Source organism: Trichomycterus rosablanca, chromosome 10 (genome assembly GCF_030014385.1).
Source record: "Trichomycterus rosablanca isolate fTriRos1 chromosome 10, fTriRos1.hap1, whole genome shotgun sequence".
Taxonomy (NCBI): Eukaryota; Metazoa; Chordata; class Actinopteri; order Siluriformes; family Trichomycteridae; genus Trichomycterus; species Trichomycterus rosablanca.
This window is the reverse complement of record NC_085997.1, coordinates 18,116,808-18,139,749: the sequence shown is the minus strand read 5'-3', so window position 1 is coordinate 18,139,749 and position 22,942 is coordinate 18,116,808. Positions and strand designations below refer to the sequence as shown.

Genomic DNA, 22,942 nt, shown 5'->3' with positions numbered 1-22,942 from the left:
TTTATATACAGGTTTTATATATGTTTTAAAAGCTGGTATCTAATGTGTATTAAAGGTTGGTGTTAATAAGGTGAACTACAGTGTTCCTGATCTGTTTTCTCAGTCTATAATCTGCTGTTAGCTTGACATGTTAAAAATTTTTCTTTAATTGGGTTTTTATTGGCCCAGAGGTGCTGCGTTAATGCTTTAATCTGATTAACTTTACCTTTTAGCTACACACCAGTACCTCTTACCCCCTGGAGGCACAGGTGACTGCTGTAGTTGTCTGTAAGAATATTTAAAAGCAATGCAAAGGGCATGTGTGTTTGCCCAAAGACACAAAATGAAGCGCTGATGCCAGGTGTGTGTGTGTGTGTGCCCTTTTTTCTAAGGATAACTATTTTTAACCTTGATAAAAATATATGAGATTTGTGCTGAGCAGACTTTGTGCAAAAACCTGCTGATTTATGTGCTGCTGTTTATTTTCCTCTTCGTTGTTCTGCTCTTAAGCCTTGCTCTCATGACTGTTCCTCGAACAGCAGTAAATCAAACACTTTGTTCTAAATATGTCAGCTCAAACAGGGTCCCAAAAGTACTGCATAGGTTCGGCCGACCTGATAAACTTTCACACTTGTCATTTAGATACTAGGGGTAGTTGTAGGGATCTCTCAAAGGGCTCCTTTACACTCAAGACTGGCAATGGTTACAAATCCGGGACTCACTAGGGAAGTGGCACAAAACAATTGTTACATAATCAAAAATTAATATTTGATTTTCTATTCCACACTGCTTACATCATTTTGGTTATGGTTATTGTGACCATAAAGATTGGCTGTTATCAGAGCCAGAGTTAATTATACCTCCAAGCACCTGACATCACTGCTTTTTGGGTTTACACCAGCAGCATTAGTTAAATTATGATCATTATATAATATACACTGATTAGCCATAACATTAAAACCACCTCCTTGTTTCTACACTCACTGTTCATTTTATCAGCTCCACTTACCATATAGAAGCACTTTGTAGTTCTACAATTACTTACTGTAGTCCATCTGTTTCTCTGCATGCTTTGGTCTTCAGTGGTCAGGACCCTCACAGAACCACCACAGAGTAAGTATTATTTGGGTGGTGGATCATTCTCAGCACTGCAGTGACACTGACATGGTGGTGGTGTGTTAGTGTGTGTTGTGCTGGTATGAGTGGATAAGACACAGCAGCGCTGCTGGAGTTTTTAAACACCTCACTGTCACTGCTGGACTGAGAATAGTCCACCAACCAAAAACATATCCAGCCAACAGCCCCCCTTGGGCAGCGTCTTGTGACCACTGATGAAGGTCTAGAAGATGACCAACTCAAACAGCAGCAATAGATGAGCAATCGTCTCTGACTTTACATCTACAAGGTGGACCAACTAGGTAGGAGTGTCTAATAGAGTGGACAGTGAGTGGACATGGTATTTAAAAACTCCAGCAGCGCTGCTGTGTCTGATCCACTCATACCAGCACAACACACACTAACACACCACCACCATGCCATTGTCACTGCAGTGCTGAGAATGATCCACCACCTGAATAATACCTGCTCTGTAGTGGTCCTGTGGTGGTCCTGACCATTGAAGAACAGGGTGATAGAAGGCTAAAAAAGTATGTAGAGAAATAGATGGACTACAGTCAGTAACTGTATAACTACAAAGTTCTTCTACATGGTAAGTGGAGCTGATCAAATTGGACAGTGAGTGTAGAAACAAGGAGGTTTGAAACTTATCAAAAAATATTAGAAATGCACCCCAGGCACTAGTAACACTTTAACATCTGTAAATAAATATTTAGTGCACACTCTTATCTCTGCAGCACTGAGACTCATAGTTTGGACTTGGTACTCGGAAATTAGGCCAGGTGCAAGCACCTCTACAAAGCCCACCTTTCTTTTACTGGATGCTTCTGGCTGTGTGACCGCACTGTGTACAGCTGAGGGAAGAGATAGAGAGGAAAGACACAGGAAGAAAGGAAGTCAGTTTAGCCAAAGCTATTTGCACTAATTAATGGAGTTCAGTGAAGTGCATGCTGATATTGGCCCAACATTAATTCTGTAGAAATTAAGAAAAAAAGAACATACTGTATAACATAGTGCATAGACATTTATATCATGTCTTAAGATTTCTGCATTTGTTTTTGTAACCCTCCTATTATGTTATGGGTCAGTTTGACCCATTTCCACTTTTGAGTTGTCTAAAATACTGGTTACCTGCTCTTTTTCTTTATGAAATTCTTTGACTTTTTCGTTAATTAGGGTCCTGAACTTGCATGCATAGTTTGGTCACACTGATGATTCTGTACAATGTTTATGTACAAAGTTTAAATCTCGGGTCATTTTGACCCGGATTCTTTTATGTGCATAGGTAGTTTCACAGACCAAAAATAAAAACATGTATTTGATGTGTACTGATGTAATGACTGGTTCTGATTGCCCTGGGAGGGTAAAAAAAGAGCTTCCACACATTTCTTGTTGTCTTGTCTTGATAAACGTCTTGCTCCATTCAGAGGATTATGTAATTTTTTCAGTACACACCAAACAACACACTAAATCAAGCTATGCATGGAATATGGGTTAAGTCTACAAAGGAAAGCCATGTAGAGGAGCATCTGAAAAGAACCGGTGATGAACGTGATGCTGGATATAAGCAGAGGTCTACAATGTCATAATATACACTTGAGGACAAAATTATTAGCCCCCCTATGAAAAATTCATTGTTTTAAATGTATTTCCCAAGTACTGTTAAATAGAGCAAATAACTTTTAACACAGCCTTTTCAAACATCCCAGTTTTATTTTGAATGATTAAATCATTTTACTTTGCCCACAGAAATTAAATTATTTCACAAAATCAAAAACTACCACGGCCAAAATTATTAGCCTCCCTGATGCTAATAGTCAGTTGTGTATCCTTTTTGCTGGATAACAGCCTGCAGTCGTTTACTGTAGTTTTCAACAAGTCTCTGACACATCTCCTGAGGAATCCCAGCCCATTCTTCTTTGGCAAATCTCCCTAGCTCCTCCAGATTTGATGGCCTTCTGGCATGAATCTTCTTCTTCAGTTCACCCCACAGATTTTCAATGGGATTCAAGTCAGGGCTTTGTGCAGGCCAGTCAATAACGTTCACTTTGGTCTTCTGGAGGTAGTTCTTCACCAGGAGCGATGTATGTTTTGGGTCGTTGTCATGTTGGAAGAGAAAGCGACGACCCAGACCAAGTTTTGCTGCTGACTGCTTAAGGTTTTCTTTCAAAATATTCACATATCCTTCTTTCCTCATGATTCCTTCCACCTTGACAAGATTCCCAGGTCCAGATGCACTGAAACATCCCCACAGCATAATACTCCCACCACCGTGTTTCACTGTGGGGACGGTGTTCTTTGGGTGATAAGCCTCCCCCTTTTTCCTCCAAACATAAGCAATGTCTCTATGGCCAAAGAGCTCTACTTTTGTCTCATCTGACCAAAGGACATGCTTCCAGTATGCATAATCTTTCTCCAGGTTGTCCTTAGCATACTTCAGTCTGGCTTGAAGGTGTCTTTTCTGCAGGAGTGGAGTTTTTCTTGGTCTGCAACCTCGCAATTCATTCCTGTGCAGGGCTCTAGTGATTGTCTTTTTTGAGACAATTATTCCTGACCTGGCTAAGTCGTTCACTAGTGTCTTGGCAGTTGTTCTGGGGTCTTTAGACACATCTCTCACTAGTTTTCTTTCCAGGGTCTTTGATATCTTGCGCTTCCTACCTCTGCCAGGCTTGTTCTGAATTGTGTGGCTCTCTTTGAATTTTTTAATAATACTTCTCACTCCAGTTCTTGACACTTGGAAACGCTGTGATAACTTTGTATATCCTTCTCCTGCTTTGTAAGCATCGATGATTGTTTTTCTCAAGTCTAAACTGATTTCTTTTGTTTTTGGCATGATGCTTTCTCAAGTGACAGCTCAAATGCTTACTGAAGCTTTTATACTGTGTGTAAATTGGGAGATAACCCTCAGCTGTGACTTGATTTAACGAGCTTTTATCATTACAAAGTTAAAGCACACCATTGCACAGCAGTGGTTTGTGCTATGGCTCAATAAAAAAGTCAGTTCTTAAGGGGGCTAATAATATTGACCCCGGTGATTTTTGTTTCTTTTGAAATAGTTCTGTTATAGTAAGCAAATAAAAATAATTTATGCTTTCTAAAGAAAACTAGTATGTTTAGAAATGCTATATTAAAAAATCCCTGCTCTGTTATAAAATGACTTTGGGAAATTTGTAAATAACTTTAAATTTCATAGGGGGGCTAATAATTTTGTCCTCAAGTGTAACATGTGACAACTCTTTTACATCCTACCGCCTTCGTGTTGAACTACAAAAGAAACAGCTCTTAGGAAAAATGAAAGCCAGAACTTCCCAGTGAGTTAGTAAAGATGCAGGGAAGAGCAGTGCATTCATCAAAATGAGCTTTTTCTGATACAATTCTAGTTTTATACTTTGCAAAGAAAAACAAGAATGTTCTTGTAATGAGCACAATGCACAAAGATGCAGCTATGAGTGCAAAACAAGACATAAAGCCACAAACTATTCTAGACTACAATTCTACCAAAGGAGGAGTTGACAACCTGGACAAAGTCACTGCGGCATATAGCTGCCAGTGCAGTATTGGATGTTGGCCTTTGGTGAGTTTTTACAATGTTGTAGTTGTGTCAGCTTACAATGCCTATGTAGTTAGACTGAAATATATAATGCATAATGCCTATGCCTATAAGTTAGACTGAAATCAACCATCAATGGAATGAAATGGAATGGAAGAATTTTTTTTACCAAGATACAAAGGTGAACCCGCCACCTAAATCTCCAGCAGCTGCAGCCATTGTCCAGCAAATTCAAGCTGGCGTATCAACACACAGAAAAATGAAAAACAAACAAAAAAAAACAAAAAAAAATGTGACAGTTGGGACATAAACATGACAACTGACTGTCTTTGTGATGTTGCCTCAGGTTTGCTTTTGGTTTCATCTTTGCACATTTCAGTTCTATTGCACAGTATAATTACTGTATAAATCAACAGAATAATGGATTAATTCAAGTATGACAGCTTAACAATCCTTACCTATTATTATACACGTTCTGCACTATGGCTGTGAGCTTTCTCTGTGGTTATATACTTACATCTTATACAAGATTAGAACTGTTATCTCAAATGTTCCCACAGTAAAATCTATAGGTAATTTGCATAAGTTAAACTATAACATATACTGCTCAGATGGGGCAAATATAACTAGTTTAGTTAATCTTTGTAATTTTTGATTATTCCAGCACAGATAAGCTTATCAAGATATGATTCCAATAACGCTGTGCATGAAATACCCAGAATTAACAAGATCAAATGTGTCTGTAGTCAGATTGAAATCCTAATTTGCAAATCAGATCAGGGTCAGGACCCATAGATAGAGGAGCTTTTTAAAAACTTAATATGGAGTTCTAGGCTATTTTGAATATAATAATTCTAAGTTAAAAAATTGAAAGCCTGTTTAACTAAATGCAATTTAGTGACCACAGCAATTTGTATAAAACCACATTTCAATGTGTAAACCAAGGTGTGATTTTTCACCTCCTCTGTGATTTACTTTTTATAAAAAGCCCATGGGAAAGGAAGTGAGGTTATTTTAGGTTTATGAAAATAATGGGTCACTGCTCAAATCTCCTGTTGTAATGCTTTACCACTTTCTGTTCCTTTTTACCACTTTTTCTGTTCTTTTTATGCAAAAGTTGGGTGTTTAATTAGGTTTAATCATATTATGAAATAAATTGTATAATATTAATCCCTATTACAGAACTTGCCAATAAAGAACTAACGGCCTGCAGCACTTACTTCTAAATCAAACTTGAACGGCATAGCCATTTCATCGAATTCCACTTTATATCTGACCATGGATTACGATTTGCAGCCAGGTGGCCATTCTGTATGCCAGATTTCTTTAAGCAATTCCAGACATATACACAGTCGAGTCACATTTTTATGACCACCAGCTAATTTCCAGAGTAAGCAACGTCTGCATCACGTACAGCAGCTAGACAGGCTGGGAGTGACTCATTAAGGTTCTTGTCACAGGTATCTGGAGCCGTGCTGACTGCAGTGCATCCCACAGCTGCTGGAGGGTGTGTGGGGGAGGACTCAGAGAGAACATGACGATCAATGCGTTCAAGTCTGTGGAATTAGGGTAGTACTTGGAAGTCTTGGTCATGCTCTTCCAACCAATGTCGGACATTTCTAGCTGTGTGACATGTTGCATTGTCTTCCTAGAAGATCCCGTCCACCCCAGGGAAGACAATTTTACCCATGGTAGTTTTACCCATAACAGCAACTAGGGATGTATGTGCAGACAGCCTATCGCACACCTTATATACCCACCAAGCCAGCTCATGAAACGTGAGGAAAAAGTAGGAAGTGGTCATAGTAATGTGACTCAGCTGTGTGTATATATGTAAATATATAACTACATAAGTATACAGTGTATCACAAAAGTGAGTACACCCCTCACATTTCTGCAGATATTTAAGTATATCTTTTCATGGGACAACACTGACAAAATGACACTTTGACACAATGAAAAGTAGTCTGTGTGCAGCTTATATAACAGTGTAAATTTATTCTTCCCTCAAAATAACTCAATATACAGCCATTAATGTCTAAACCACCGGCAACAAAAGTGAGTACACCCCTAAGAGACTACACCCCTAAATGTCCAAATTGAGCACTGCTTGTCATTTTCCCTCCAAAATGTCATGTGATTTGTTAGTGTTACTAGGTCTCAGGTGTGCATAGGGAGCAGGTGTGTTCAAATTAGTAGTACAGCTCTCACACTCTCTCATACTGGTCACTGAAAGTTCCAACATGGCACCTCATGGCAAAGAACTCTCTGAGGATCTTAAAAGACGAATTGTTGCGCTACATGAAGATGGCCAAGGCTACAAGAAGATTGCCAACACCCTGAAACTGAGCTGCAGCACAGTGGCCAAGATCATCCAGCGTTTTAAAAGAGCAGGGTCCACTCAGAACAGACCTCGCGTTGGTCGTCCAAAGAAGCTGAGTGCACGTGCTCAGCGTCACAGCCAACTGCTGTCTTTGAAAGATAGGCACAGGAGTGCTGTCAGCATTGCTGCAGAGATTGAAAAGGTGGGGGGTCAGCCTGTCAGTGCTCAGACCATACGCCGCACACTACATCAAATCGGTCTGCATGGCTGTCACCCCAGAAGGAAGCCTCTTCTGAAGTCTCTACACAAGAAAGCCCGCAAACAGTTTGCTGAAGACATGTCAACAAAGGACATGGATTACTGGAACCATGTCCTATGGTCTGATGAGACCAAGATTAATTTGTTTGGTTCAGATGGTCTCAAGCATGTGTGGCAGCAATCAGGTGAGGAGTACAAAGATAAGTGTGTCATGCCTACAGTCAAGCATGGTGGTGGGAATGCCATGGTCTGGGGCTGCATGAGTGCAGCAGGTGTTGGGGAGTTACATTTCATTGAGGGACACATGAACTCCAATATGTACTGTGAAATACTGAAGCAGAGCATGATCCCCTCCCTCCGGAAACTGGGTCGCAGGGCAGTGTTCCAGCATGATAATGACCCCAAACACACCTCTAAGACGACCACTGCTTTATTGAAGAGGCTGAGGGTAAAGGTGATGGACTGGCCAAGCATGTCTCCAGACCTAAACCCAATAGAACATCTTTGGGGCATCCTCAAGCGGAAGGTGGAGGAGCGCAAAGTCTTGAATATCCGCCAGCTCCGTGATGTCGTCATGGAGGAGTGGAAAAGCATTCCAGTGGCAACCTGTGAAGCTCTGGTACACTCCATGCCCAGGAGAGTTAAGGCAGTTCTGGGAAATAATGGTGGCCACACAAAATATTGACACTTCAGGAACTTTCACTAAGGGGTGTACTCACTTTTGTTGCCGGTGGTTTAGACATTAATGGCTGTATATTGAGTTATTTTGAGGGAGGAATAAATTTACACTGTTATATAAGCTGCACACAGACTACTTTTCATTGTGTCAAAGTGTCATTTTGTCAGTGTTGTCCCATGAAAAGATATACTTAAATATCTGCAGAAATGTGAGGGGTGTACTCACTTTTGTGATACACTGTATATGAGTATATATAAGTACATATGTACAATAAAGAAAACCCTTTATTCTTCCCTCATCCAAAAAAAGACAAGTATTGTCCGTATAGTCTGTATAGGTGTCTGGCTGGCCAGTTACAGAGGTGGGTGTGTTTTACCTCTGTGCCATTGTCAGTGCTAATGTTTTGCGTAATGTTTACTTATACATGTGTATGAGAGACTGTGATTCAGTATTTTTAAACTAAAGCAAAAGCAGCTAGACCTAAGAACTTGTTCTAGTCAGGTTTCATTGAGGGGAATGAGCAACATCTGCTGCAGTGTTGTTGCATATGCTTTTCAGGGGCTAGGCTAGCTGCTCTCCCAGTTAGCCAGACATAACGTCGTTCAATACAATTTTATCTTGTTACTGAATTGCATGTTATAAACACAAAGCCACTTGTAGGTGTAACATCTCAAGTATCTTAGATCTAAACCCAGAGCCTAATGCTTAGCATTTGTCAAAAAAAATTCACAACAAGAATGAACAAGTATTTCCAGGTTCATTCTAGGCTAGAGAACAGCTGTAACTAGCAGTCTATAATATTGCCTGAATCCCTTTACCCTTCATCCATGACTACCCACGGTCAACAACCTCCCACTGTACTGTACTGGAGTGCCATGACTCACACATGTAGGAAGGGTTGTACAGAGCAGAGGAGACCACCATGCTGAACCGAGCACTTGTTTTACACATTTAAAGGGTCTGTAAGCAGATTTCATGCATGGAGAGCTCTTGGTCGCAGCACGGTCCCTTTCATATGCCACTATAAAGGTCACACTCTTACTGTGCAGAGACGGAGGGCATGGTGGGAAGATAAAAGATGTGCGTGCTTATTGATCTCAGTCTACTTATGTTACTGCAGACTGAAGACTGATTGTTGGGATCAGATCATTTACATGGAAGTGTTTGATCTTAGGCAGCTTGATATCAGTACCGTTGGCTAAATTTGGCTCTGACTTTCACTTTAACGTCTTTGTATACCTAGCCTATATTTATAGAGTATAAAGAAAAAAAAATCAGACTAATAAAAAGAATCAAGTATGTGTGTGGGTATTTGTGCCCATTCAGTCAAAACAACATTTGTAAGGTCAGGCACAAACACTGAGATCTACTTCCAATCCACAGGAGTTCCATGTCCTTATGGACCTCATTTTTAAACACAGATACACAGTTATGCTAGAACAGGAAGGGGTCTTTCTTTAACTGTTGGAAAAGTTAAAAGCATATAATATATTTTGTATAATGAATTTTATACACTTGTTTACAATTTTTGTGGCTGAAATGCATTAATAATTATGAGGGGTGTTCACATATACATTCACATGGCCATATAGTTAAGGCCCTACCTAATTCACAGCCATAATAATCGCTTCACAGACCATGAAATGAGCCATTGCCCATAAAATGAGCCTTCTCTTGTGTAATATGCAATTAGCTGTAAAATTAAAAATTGAAGGTTTGTGTTTAGCGATTGAAACATTTTTATTCGCGTAGCATATGAGATATGGGACGCAATATGAGGTGGTCCTAACAATCATATGGTAATTACGTTTGTGTAACAGACTTTTCTGTGGTGTAGAGGGCTGACAGTGTTTGATGTATGTGTTTACGTATTGAGTGCATTTTGTCCTTTTGTGTGCTTCTCTACACACGTGATCATCTCTCTGTAGTTTGTGCTCAAAAGAACAAGCCAGCAAAGTATTACGCTCCCGATAGTTTGTCTATGTACAGTTTATTTCTTTCTTTATAAACTTAGCAAACTCGGAAGACGCTCGGTTACATTAGCAGTTAGACAAAATGTCCAAGATGTCGAAGTCTAAAGCAGCTAAAAACCTTACTCAGGTAACAACCAATTCCGTGGATGCAAAGAATGGAGTGTAAAACACGGACGGGTATTTTGGTCTTAAAGAGGGAGCTATCAAGGTGAGCTGTGCTGTGTATTGTAGCTTCCATTGATTCTATCATTCAATTTATGCGTGTTATTTAATGACTGATGTGAAATGTGGCACTTTTCTTTAAATATCTATGTAATCTGTGATTATTGAAAAACAAGGTCTGTGAAATTAAGCACATTTTTCCATGAATTTGGTAGGGCCCTACATTTAGTATACTGTAAATACGAAGTCTGTAGAAATGTACATAGCATATGGTCATGTTGCAAAATGATGTGAAAGTAATTTGGTTATTGCTTTGCATTAAAATGCTGTATGGTGTGCAATTAAACACATTTTAAAGCCTTTCTTAAACTGTACAGCTCAGACAAGGGCACCAATACGATCTCATTATTGCTGAGAGCGATTTGAATTTACATCGTGATTGCTAGTCAAGCTTTCCTAACCCTTAAACATTCAACCATCAACAGAAGCCCTTACAATCACTTTATATGAGTCGGGTTGTGCTCGTCACAGCATGACATTTCATTTTACTAGCCTGCTATGAGGACTTGGGGATCCATTACAGTACTGACACTGATGGAATACACCCATCTTACCCAGTATTCCACGTATAGGGGGGAAGGAAACAATGAGCCTATAACCACTTTACTCTGACTACTCAATGAGACTATCGCCATAGCAACAACATGAAATGTACAAGTTGTGGGTCTTTTCTGTTAGTCTCACTATTTACCCAGGTACCACTCTGGCTCCCTTGCTCCTTATTTGACTCACATTTACCCCCTCCATGCATAACCATGCTCATCTGAATGTTTATATGATTTTTTTCTTGCATTACACTATTTTTAAGGATGAATTATGTGTTTCTGAAAGAAGGATTAAGGTGATGTGCAGTCATGTACACAAAGCTGTTTAAAACATCTGCAGGAGGAAGCTGGGACATTTTTGCTAATTTACCATGTTTATAAATGTGAACTGTTGTTTATCAATTCAACTCCTTCTAGGTAAATATGTGTAATGATGAGACTGAATAGAAAAGCAACACAAATTGTACTAAAAGGACGTAAAACCATCATATGATACCATCATAAAATGCAGCTCTTTTGGAATTGATCCAACTTGATTTGATGTAATAAAGCTTTTCTAATTGAGTGACATTTTTGCACAAATTGTCTCTATGGTGTAAGATTTCTGAATATTTTTCTCTGACTAAAATGTATATGATTGAGATAGTGGTAATAATCAGCCAAAAATTATATTATAAAAATTAAAATGATTAAAACATGACATTAAAACCACCTCCTTGTTTCTACACACATTGTCCAGTTTATCGGCTTCACTTACCATATAGAAGCACTTTGTAGTTCTAGAATTACTGACTGTAGTTCATCTGTTACTCTGCCTGCTTTGTTAGCCCCTTTTCATGCTGTTCTTCAATTGTCAGGACCCCCACAGTATTTGGGGGATTTGGTGTTCCATAAGAACTTTTTTTCCGATATAATATCCCGTAGTTACTGTAATTTAACTAGCTGTTACATTTCTGCGGTACTACACTTCTGCCAAATAGACACATGTCAATAAGCCTGAGAAATATGTACGTAACCTCAAACTCTGGCTGTTGTTCAACTTCTTCTTACTTCCAACAAGATGGAGAAGATATGAAGACCTTCTGTGTTGATTCTGTTTTTCTTTCATTTGTATTTTTTCATCTCATTAAATATACTTTTGTTTTAGATTTAATTATCTGAGTAACATTGCTGAGCTAAAACATTTACTATATGTTATACAAGAAACTAGTTTTATGTGTTTGTTACATCTAAACATCTAGGGCAGTGGTAGCTCAGAGGTTAAGGCACTTGACTAATAATTGGAAGTTTGCTGGTTCAAGCCCCACATCTGCCAGATTGCCACTCTTGGGCTCTTGACTAAGGCCCTTAACCCCTCAGTTGCTTGGATTATGTATGTTCACAGTTGTAAGTCGCTTTGGATGTAATTATCTGCTAGATGTCATAAATGTAAACTGTAGCACTGCTACATGTGGCATGTTTTTAAACAAATCAGTGCACTTACTTGTAAAACACTCCCCCTTACACAATCAAAAAACACATATAACTGAAAATTATTGATAAAAGATCAAGCAATTACATGTACTGGCACTGCTTGGCAGTATCTTCTGATCCTGTTTGTGATTAAATGTGGGCCCTAAGGCACAACACACTTTTCTGCATGTCCTTATTTGTAGTTTTTGTGTTTATCATTTACTGATATCCTGTTATATTATTATATATAACAGGATATCAGTATATATATATAAGACTCCTCTGCTTTTGATTAATAATGTCTACGTGTATTAACACCTGACCTGACTCTGTCTCTCTCTGTTTATCTTCTCAGGTGCTAAAGTGCTACTTTAAGAGCTGAATCTGACTGAAAACAGGCTGTGCCACATCAGTTGAGTTGAACAGAAAGGACACAGAAGTACAGGGGGGAAACAAGCAGACTGGAGAGGAAGCCAAAGAAGAGATGTGACATCAAGTCTCATCCAGAAGAACTCTAGTTATGATGGAGACACGGATTAGTTTGCACTAACTCAATCTAACAGGTATACACATACACCATATATATATAGGAAAAGTGTCACTGTAGAAATGTGAAGAAAATCAAGGGAAACGTGAATTTTTAGTGGGGTTTGTGGTGTGTGTTTAAGTCAGACTTATGTTGTAACATTGTGGTCAGCTACCAAGGTGTCTCATACACACTTTGCTTAAAAAGGAAAAATGCTGTGTTGAACACAGTGATTTGACAAGTGACAACCACTGACTGTAAAGAAATTTTATTGGGTCAGCACTTCACACATTTTATGCTTTTCAAAACTGTAATATATGCAAAGTTAATTTATATTGATCTGGACACTCCGATGTGTGCACAGTCCACCGACCCCTTCTTATTCGCCCACACATTCAGTGAATTCGCACGTTAGGCCAGTATTTGGGCACGGAGAGCCACACACTGATCTCTGTGTTCCTCCCTTCACTTTCTGCACAGGCATTTCAGGCTACTAGCCAGGGTCCTTACACAGCGTCGAAGGCCCCAACCAGTTTTTAGTTTGATCTTTTTTCCCACCTGGCAGCTCAGTTTTGTCTGCTGCAGGCAGGCATTGCCAATTATGCTCATTAGAGGGTGCCCAGCCGACCGGTTTCAGAGATGAGGTTTGAACTCTGGAGATCAGAATCCCAGCGCTGGTGTGCTAGCGGATTATCCCACTGTGCCACCTGGGTGCCCAAAATTAAGGGAACACTTAATCATCACATTATAACACCAAGTTTAGTGGGATAAACTTCAGGGATCAATCTGCCCAGTAAGGAAGCGTAAGTCATTGTGAATGAATTTCCCCTTTTTAGTGAAAATGTATTCAGGTGCAGAGGTGGAGAGGCAACAGCAAAACACCCCCCAAAAAGGAAATAGTTTTGCAGATGCTGGCCACATATAATTACTCTCTCCTTATCCTGATTCTTAACTAGCTTTGCATTTTGTCACTGCTGGTAGCATGAGGTGGTACCTGCAGCCCATTTAGGTTGCACATGTAGTCCAGGTCCTCCAGGATGGCAGTACCTTATGTGCAGTTGCAAGAAGGTTCGCTGTGTCTCCCAGCACAGTCTTATTAGCATGGAGGAGATACCAGTACATGGGCCATAACACAAAGAAAACTAGGTAGAGCTGAAGCAGAAACGGCATCTGCTCGTTATGCATTTGTAGAGCAGAAAAAAACACTGCAAGAGCTCTACAAAATGCCCTCCAGCAGGCTACTGTCAGAAACAGATCTCATGAGGGTGGTCTCATGACTGTTCTCACAGTCTATCAGAGTGCAGCTGGATTGGCATTTTCAGAGAAGACCAGAATTGGCAGGTCTGCCTTTGGCACCATTTTCTCTTCACAGATGAGAGCAGGTTCACACTGAGCACAAGTGACAGATGTGAAGTCTGGAGATGCTGTGGTGAACTGCAACATCATCCAGCATGACCGGTTTGGCGGTGGGTCTATGATAGTCTGGGGAGGCATATCCTTGGAGGGTTCTACAAACCTCCACATGATAGCCAGCGGTACCCTGACTGCTCTTAGATACCCGGATGAAATCCTCAGAGCCATTGTTAGACCTTGCACACTGGTGCAGTGGGCCTAGGGTTCCTCCTGGTGGAGGATAATGCCAAGCCTCAAGTGGCTAGTGTGTGTAGTCATTTCCTGAATGATGAAGGCATTGATGTAATTGACTGGCCCTCACATAAATCCAGTTGAGAAACTCTGGGACATTATGTATCAGTGCATCTGATGTCACAGACGCTTCAGGGGCTTACTGTTCCAGGTCTGGGAGGAGATCCCACAGGACATCTTCCACCATCTCATCAGGAGCATGCCCAGACATGTTGTCAGTTTAATTAAATTGGATCAGCCTGTGGTTTTAAATTATTTATTATTTCATGATTTTTTTTACTTATCCAACACAATATCAGGCAGTGGTAGCTCAGTGGTTAAAGCAGTGGACTAGTAATTAGAAGGTTGCTGGTTCAAGCCCTACCACCACCAAGTTGCCGCTGTTGGGCTCCTGAGCAAGGCACTTAGCCCTTAATTGCTCGAATTGTATTCAGTGATAAAAGTTATTTAAAGATAATTGCTAATAAAACAATAATACAGTGGTACCTTGAAACTCAACATCAATTGGTTCTGGGAGTGGCGTTGAGTTTAAAAGGCGTGGAGTTTTAAGGTATTTTTTTCATAAGGATGAATGGGAAGCCTGTTAATGGTCATATGGAATTACATATATTTTAGGCTTATGTTAAATAATAGGGTTGTTTTTGACACTGAAAATAACACATATAATATAAGAAACACTTAAATATAATTAAAAATCAGTTAAAAATCAATCAAAAATACAATAAAACCTTCACTTTACTTCTTTATTGTTTCCTTATGCTTCTTAATTAGTGGAGAAAACAAATAAGCAGTAATAATTAAAAGAAGTTAAGTGTTTCTATGTCGTTCTTTTTTTATGTATGTATATATACAGTGTATCACAAAAGTGAGTACACCCCTCACATTTCTGCAAATATTTCATTATATCTTTTCATGGGACAACACTATAGACTTATAGATATAACTTAGAGTAGTCAGTGTACAGCTTGTATAGCAGTGTAGATTTACTGTCTTCTGAAAATAACTCAACACACAGCCATTAATGTCTAAATAGCTGGCAACATAAGTGAGTACACCCCACAGTGAACATGTCCAAATTGTGCCCAAATGTGTCGTTGTCCCTCCCTGGTGTCATGTGTCAAGGTCCCAGGTGTAAATGGGGAGCAGGGCTGTTAAATTTGGTGTTTTGGGTACAATTCTCTCATACTGGCCACTGGATATTCAACATGGCACCTCATGGCAAATAACTCTCTAAGGATGTGAGAAATAGAATTGTTGCTCTCCACAAAGATGGCCTGGGCTATAAGAAGATTGCTAACACCCTGAAACTGAGCTACAGCATGGTGGTCAAGGTCATACAGCGGTTTTCCAGGACAGGTTCCACTCGGAACAGGCTTCGCCAGGGTCGACCAAAGAAGTTGAGTCCACGTGTTCGGCGTCATATCCAGAGGTTGGCTTTAAAAAATAGACACATGAGTGCTGCCAGCATTGCTGCAGAGGTTGAAGACGTGGGAGGTCAGCCTGTCAGTGCTCAGACCATACGCCGCACACTGCATCAACTCGGTCTGCATGGTCGTCATCCCAGAAGGAAGCTGACGCACAAGAAAGCCAGCAAACAGTTTGCTGAAGACAAGCAGTCCAAGAACATGGATTACTGGAATGCCCTGTGGTCTGACGAGACCAAGATAAACTTGTTTGGCTCAGATGGTGTCCAGCATGTGTGGCGGCGCCCTGGTGAGAAGTACCAAGACAACTGTATCTTGCCTACAGTCAAGCATGGTGGTGGTAGCATCATGGTCTTGGGCTGCATGAGTGTTGCTGGCACTGGGGAGCTGCAGTTCATTGAGGGAAACATGAATTCCAACATGTACTGTGACATTCTGAAACAGAGCATGATCCCCTCCCTTCGAAAACTGGGCCTCATGGCAGTTTTCCAACAGGATAACGACCCCAAACACAACCTCCAAGATGACAACTGCCTTGCTGAGGAAGCTGAAGGTAAAGGTGATGGACTAAACCCAATTGAACACCTGTGGCGCATCCTCAAGTGGAAGGTGGAGGAGTTCAAGGTGTCTAACATCCACCAGCTCCGTGATGTCATCATGGAGGAGTGGAAGAGGATTCCAGTAGCGACCTGTGCAGCTCTGGTGAATTCCATGCCCAGGAGGGTTAAGGCAGTGCTGGATAATAATGGTGGTCACACAAAATATTGACACTTTGGGCACAATTTGGACATGTTCACTGTGGGGTGTACTCACTTATGTTGCCAGCCATTTAGACATTAATGGCTGTGTGTTGAGTTATTTTCAGAAGACAGTAAATCTACACTGCTATACAAGTTGTACACTGACTACTCTAAGTTATATCCAAGTTTTATTTCTATAGTGTTGTCCCATGAAAAGATATAATGAAATATTTGCAGAAATGTGAGGGGTGTACTCACTTTTGTGATACACTGTATATCAGACTCAGACTCAGCTTTATTGTCATTCAAAACCATGTACATGATTAGAACGAAATGCAGTTACTTAGGTCTCGGTGTGTGTAAACATAATAAAATATAAATAACAAGAGAAACTATGTTTAGTAAAAATAAAACTTAAGACTTAAAAACTAGAAGAAATAATTAATATATATATATATTTGTTTTCTTCCGAGTTGTCACGCGTCCAATTGCGTGATTGTGTCATGCTTTTTCTCCACCAATGCCTACCTCCGCTCTGATTAAGGAGAACGGAGCTAACCCAACGCCCCCTCCAACACGTGGGCAGCATGCTCTATGCATCTTGTCACCTACACTTTGACGAGTGCAATGCAGATCAGCACTGTGTACGGAGAGACACACCCTGACAGCACTGTTTTCCCTTCTCTGTGCAGGCGCCATCAATCAGCCAGCAGAGGTCGTAATTGCATTAGTTATGAGAGAGAGTCCCTATCCGGCTTATTAATATTCCACCCCTATCTGAACAACAGGCCAATCGTTGTTCATGTGGTCGCTCAGCCCAGCCTGCAGGCAGAGCTGAGACTCGATACGATGTATTCGAGATCCCAGCTCTGGTTCCAGCGTGTGTTTTTACCCCTGCGCCACCCGAGCGGCTTCTATGTCGTTCTTTTAATACATTAAGCTTATTTTTAACGATAAGCATTTTTGACTCTCGGAAAAGCTGATTCTTACAATTTCTCAGAACACAAGTTTAAAAGTGAAACAGGAGAAAAATCCAGCAGAACACAGATACATGTGGAGCTTTTAGAGGAAATTTGACAGTTATGCCACACAAATGCAGATTCGTCTCATGTTTCGCATGACGTTTTATCGCACTACTCAAGCCGAACATTGAGCAAAGCAGCAGTCGCACACACGTTGAGTTTAAGGAAAACGTTGAGTTTAAGGGTACAAATTTCTCAACAAGGGGTTGAGTTTCAAAGATTTTGAGTTTAGGGGACGTTGCGTTACAAGGTACCACTGTAGTAATCAAAAATATTCTTAATTACCAAAACTACTGTTATTTATGCAGATATAATTTTAATCGGTGGCTGTCCCATGCCAGGGTTTATGTCATCTTTGTTTGTGACAACAGAAAGTCTTGGCCTAGAACAGCTGAAACTACAGACTTTTAAAAATAACTCAGACTTAAATCCAAGACTAGAGTACAGTACTGCATGCTTGCTGCTATAGTTGCTTAATGGAACTTGAAAAGAAAAAGCTTGAAAAGAATGAGCAATAAATCACGAGTGACATAAGCTGCCTGCCAGCATGAGCATGGTTCATTTCTACACTGCTCCTGCTCTGTGTAGTTTAAATTGTATCAGCATCCTCTGTATTTGTTACATAGTGCTTCTGTTTAATACGTCTGTAGTTTTGAACACTGATCTTGTTGCTTTATGTAATCCTGTAAAGAATCTTTCTACCGTCCCTGTTAATGAAAGTATGAAAGTAATGAATGTCACAATGAGCTGACTATGTAGGTAAGGTGTTAGTGGAAGTATAGTGTCATACAGTGGTTTCAGTAGTGGTTGCTGTTCATTTACCAAGGGGGCAGCAGAATCCAGTAAATTATTTTATAAGTGTTAGGGTGTCTGCGGCGTCTGACGAACTTACCACCAGTTCTTAGCGTCGCAGACGTTACAGAACAAAGAGCAGCGTGGCCTCAAATAGGAGGCCAGCTGATTAGTGCGTACGACCTGCACCTGCGAGCTCACTATTTAAGGGGGCGTCGCCAGGTTGCCGGCGTCGCACCTTTTGTTCTGCTCATGGCTTTTGGCTGCACCGCATCAGCCCATTCTTTTCATAGGTCTAGTCGGTTCCCAGGCGCTGTACAGCGGTTGGGGTTTGTAGGTCGTAAGGCCGAGGTAAATTAGATTAGCCTTTTGTGTAAAGAAGGCTTGGTGCGATTTCGTGCGGCCCACGAGCTGCGGTTGTTTTGGTCTCGGCGTCTGGTTAGTGTCCGGCTAACGCTTCCGCTGCTACCCAGCCACCGCAGTCCTTTGAAGCGCCTCCGGAGACCCGGGTTTGTCACGGCGCGTTTGGCTCACTGCAAATAGAGCCGCGCTGCCACCGAAACGACCCCGGTTCGATTCCGCGCTTCGCCTTTTTGCTTTGCGTCTGGTTAATACAGGCGGCCCCTTCCCAGCAATCCCGCTGGCGACAGTGCCGCTGGGGTTTCTCGGAGACCCGCATTTCTCTCGCCTTCTTTTATTCTCGCGGTTCTTTTGCCCGAGAACCAACTCGCGCTGCGCTCCCTTTTAAGCGCTGAGTCCCTTTCTGTTTTCAGCCTCGCCATAGCGAGGTGTTAGTGACATTGACTTGCGAGTGGGCGACCAAGGTTCGCGTTCTGTTTTTTTTTCTCTCTGTATTCTCTGTTTTGTTTTTCAGTTGCCTGACGTCAGTGGCTGCGTTCGGGATTCCCCGAATTGTTTTTTGTTCATCGTTATTGCTTAATATTGTTTATTAAATAAATAAATAAGATTTTTTTTCTCTGCATCTTGGGTCCTCCCTCTCTTGCTTCATTACAATAAGCTAATAAATCATATCTGGTGATGCACTTGGGTATCTGTATGAATAGTCTTATATGTTTACTGACAAATCAGTGAATTAGTCTTCATTTTATTAATTAAATTCTTTTTTTTTTTAGCTGCTTTCATATATGGGGTCACATTATTATTTAAATTTTTTTCCAATTTTGACTTATGAACTAGGTGAACACATTAAACAATAGCACTTGTCCAGTAATTTTAATAAGTTTAATAAAACTATAGGTCATACATTTTGTCACCCACATTAGGCGAGTGCATATATGCGAATCAGCCTTGTGTACGGAGAGACACTCTTTCCCCTCCTCTGTGTAGGCGCCATCAATTAGCCAGCAGAGGTCGTAGTTGCATCAGTTACGAGGAGTCCCTATCTGGCTTAATACCCCAGCCCTATATGAACAACAGGCCAATCATTGTTCATGTGGCCGCTCAGCCCAGCTGGATGGCAGAGCTGAGATTTGATACGATGTATCGATGCAGATCCCAGCTCTGGTGTGTGTTAGCGTGTCAGCGTGTGTTTTTACCACTGCGACACCTGAGCGGCATTTATTTTTCATTATTATTTTTTTCCCCTCTTTTTTTTCAGATTTTTACCCCCCATTTTCTCCTCTAATCTAGTCATATCCAATCACTTTGATTGCTTTACGCTTCACCTCTACCAATACAACCCTCCACTGCTGACTGAGGAGCTTCGCAACTGACACACGCCCTCTCCAACGTGTGTGCACTGCCAACTGCATCTATTTACCTGCACAAGGCGAATTCATATGCGGCATATCCTTGTGCACGGCGAGCCACACCCTGATCAGCATTATTCCCCAACTCTGCGCAGGCACCATCAATCAGTCAGCCTGTTCATGTGCCGGATGGCAGAGCTGAGATTTGATACCATGTATCCAAAATCCCAGTTTTTATTATTTTTTGTTATTTTTTAATCTGCTTTTAGTTTGCTAGAGTTCTGTTGCTATTTCAGTCAGGTGGAAACACTCAACATTCTCGGGTTGATTTATTTTCTTGTTTGTTTGGTCCTTTCTGTCACATTTCCTGCTAAAGTTCTGTGTTTAGCCTGAGGCATGGTTTTAGTTACTGACATTCTCTTTCTCTGTCAACACTATAGGTATCAAGGTAGCATTACAGGTATCACATTTGCTCTGGACTAGGGGCTTTAAATAAACCTCACTCTTTTTTTTTTGCCTCAGATGTTGCTTCACTGATAATGCAGGACTGCAATAAAAGAGGATTTAGGGGTGCAGTCAAGTGCAAGGTTTTTTGGAATATGTGTAGCCACCAGCACTGGTGCTTTTGTGATTCATTATTGTTGAGGTGAAGTGTCGATTGAGGCTTTAGGTTATTGTACTTTATACTGAAAATAATTCAGCTGTTTGTGCCTAGATACAAAACAATGCTTTCATACATTTGAGTTTTTTTTACCTTAGTCTTTGTATTTGGTTTTAATAGCCATCAACAAGCTTTTTTGTATTAATCTAGTTGGATCTTTAACGTTTTTGGCAACACATATAGAATTTAACTAAATCTGTGGATTTTTACATTTTCCAGACATTCTCAATATGGTGAAGGTTAAGACTTTGAGAATGCCATTGCAAAAGCATTTTATCCTGGTTTAGATATTTAGAACTTCTAGTTTTGATCTGTTTGTCTCAGCATAAGGTAACAGTTTGAGGTTTTCCCCAAAATGTGGCAAAGCAACATCTGTTCTATGCTGCTGTAATTTATGTAGAAGCCCTATTTATATGGGAGCAAAGAGGCCCACCATCTGATTACTAACAAATAATTGGAAGACCATACCCTAATGTTAAAGGACATTATAAAACGTTTAACACAAACAAATGAACATTCTGTATAATATGTGCTGTATGCATATTTACCGAAAATCCAGAATAAACTTATGAAAGAACACAATTTCACTTCATGTAAATCTCAAGAGTGTGAATGTTCCTTACAAGCGCATGCAAATGTTAACTGTATGCTGACCAGTTTCCTTCTGCATTTTTAACAAAAATGTGTGTATGTAAGTGTGAAATTGATGGCCTTAAAAGAAACTCTTTGTGTGTTAGTGTGTGTGTATGAGTGCAACAGGAAGAGTGGCTGCTCAGCAAAGGAAGCTCCCTTAATCAAACACCAGATGTACGATGGCATGTGCTTACACTGCAGAAACACACACATACACAGACACGTGTTAAGGAGTGTTATAAGGACTGCTGCACATGCAATAAAGACGTCTCACCCCCGTGTAAAAGATACTATTTAGCGTATTTGGATATATTAGTCTATTCATTTCTCTGAGCTACAGACACTAGGTATGATTGAAAATATGGCTCCATTGATTTCTTTCAGTATCTCGCTTTTGGCCAAATGAAAATCACCTAGTCATCCTGTCGAAATTGAATTTCTTCCTGCACCCAGTGTGACCGTAAATATTCTTTCTTATTTATTTATTTTTTACCCCCTTTTCTCCCAGTTTATTGTAGCCAGTCTGCTGCTGGGGACCCTAACCGTGTCCAAGATGGGCATCTCCTGACTGACACACTCTCCATCCAATGCATTCTTCTTATTCACCAACAGTTTGGTGAATTTGTGCGTGAGGTCGGCTTCGCGCGAGGAGAGCCACGCCCCCGATCTCTGTGCTCCTCCACTTCTGTGCAGGGCAGGTGTCCTGGGCAACCAAGGTCCTTACACAGCCCCACCCTTTTTAATCCGGTCTTTTCCCACACAGCAGACTGGAGGCCAATTTTGTCTGCTGCAGGCATTAGCCAATTATGCCTGCTAGGGGGTGCCCAGCCAACCGGTAGCAAAGCCGAGATTTGAACCTGGGGGCTCAGAATCTCATTCGAACCTAGGAGTACTCTCCTTTGATTCACCTCTTTCAAAACCAGTTATGATTTATGGATATAATCAGGATTTGGTAGAATGGGTGCTGCACAGCGGGAAAAAAAACTAAAGTTAGGCTGCATCGTCATGTGACAAGCTACATTTGATCTGGCTCTGTCATTGTTTCGGATGGAGTGAGGTGGTGCTGCTTACCTTGACGCTGTCCTACTTTGAGCATCATATACTGCACTGATTTACCACTTTGACATTTGCTTTTTGCTACTTGCCACTGCGCTCAAAGTTCAACCTTATTGAACTTTGACCTAGATTGTCGCTGACCTTTTCACAACACCGCCAATGGGACAAATTGTGTCTATGACAGATTCAGTAGCAAAGCAAAGACATGGTGGGGAGAAGCCGATTCTCATTGGTTTACAAAACTCTGAACTGTTGTGTTTCACTTTAAGTCAGCACCACATCATTGGAAAAAATATGGCACGGTGACTAGTGAACTGTGAAATAAGGATAGCGTGTTAGCATTTTAGATAGCAATCACACATTTACTAATCCTGGAATTGCTTGTGGCTGTGTAGCATTTTGGTAAGATGTAATGAGCATGTAGATTGAAGCAATTAAGTTTAATTTCATTATGTTTTCTTGTGTTTCTTGTTTTTTTTATCTTCCTAAGTCTCCAGATAGAGACTATTGGTGATGATTTTTCCTGTTTTAAACAAAAATACATTTTATACAAGACTGCAAGAGAATAAACAGTCAATACTTTCAGTCAATATTGTCAATATTGTGCATTGTTTTCAGTGGCACAGCTAGCAGAGCAG

General features: G+C 40.7%; 1 protein-coding gene across 2 annotated transcripts in view; it reads left to right on the top strand.

The window, feature by feature from the left end:
• ptprea (protein tyrosine phosphatase receptor type Ea) overlaps positions 1–22,942 on the top strand; it is a 154,662-nt gene that overhangs the window by 57,944 nt on the left and 73,776 nt on the right. For both annotated transcript variants that reach the window (XM_063002897.1, XM_063002896.1), the window contains exon 2: positions 12,453–12,660. The gene's annotated coding sequence lies outside the window, so the exon portion shown is untranslated. The remainder of the gene's footprint in view (positions 1–12,452; positions 12,661–22,942) is intronic.